This window comes from Calidris pugnax, unplaced genomic scaffold, assembly GCF_001431845.1.
Source record: "Calidris pugnax isolate Ruff unplaced genomic scaffold, ASM143184v1 scaffold82, whole genome shotgun sequence".
Classification (NCBI taxonomy): domain Eukaryota; kingdom Metazoa; phylum Chordata; class Aves; order Charadriiformes; family Scolopacidae; genus Calidris; species Calidris pugnax.
In genome coordinates, this window is record NW_015090833.1 from 4,295,531 (window position 1) to 4,296,561 (window position 1,031).

Below are 1,031 nucleotides of genomic sequence, written 5' to 3' on the forward strand. Positions count from 1 at the left end.
GGGGGGGGGGGGGAAGAACTGTGGTTTGGTGGCTGTGTATCCAAACGGATTGGCTGGTGACTTGCAGCCTGGTGGGGCAGTAGCTGCTCTGGGGCATGATGCCCCATTCCTGCTGCCCGTGTGCCAGTGGATTTGTGCCCCACTGCTGGATGACATGGGAATTTCTCACCCGTGGGAGCAGAACTGGCCCAAAAAGCCATGGTGGGGTTTTCTAGGTAAAGAAAAGACGACGTTTAGGCTCATTTCCAGCTTGCCTGGGCTGCTTTTCAAAAGGATTAGATGTCTGTTGTCTATGGCACAGTGCTGGGGTTTGAGGGAAACGCTGGGGTTTGGGGCATTATAGGGCTGTTGCGCTTCCCTCCTCCCCAAAACCCATTGCAGGGAGTGAAGGGGGATGTGAGTAGTCAACCTGCACCCAGCTCACTGCCCCCCCATCTCCAACCAGTCAACAGTGCCACAAAAACACGTTAAAAGAATTTGGAAAGCAGTGCGGGAAAGCCGTGGGAATTAGCAGAGTTCAGTGATATGTTTTTTTTCCTTTTTCTACTGAAAAAGAGTGTGTTGCAGTCCAGGATGAAGGGACGTTGACGGAGAAGTGTCCCCATCACCAGGCGGCAATGTTTATCCCATGGCCTGAGGTTGCAAGACCTGTTTGTGCGCGCATGGTGTTCAATTAAAAAAATAAGTAAAAAAGAGGGGGGGGGAAATGTTCACTGGCCCCTTGTGAGTTCTTTGGGTATATGGGGACATGTTCCTGCCTGTGTCACCTGCTGGCAGGAGCCATGGCTGGCACAGAGCTGTGTTGTGCTGCCGTGCCAGTTGCTTGGGAAAAGGAGGAGGAGGAAAAAAAAAAAAAGAAAAGAAAACAAAGCGAGAAACGCACCCAGCAGAGCAGCAGCTCCGGCACGGCTGGGGTTTCCAAGGCTACTGGGAGGCTGTGGCCATGCTGCCGACCATGGCAGAGCCGCTTTTGGGTTGATTTGGTCCAATTTCTGCTGCACCAGTTGGTCAAGACGTTCTGGGCTCAGTTG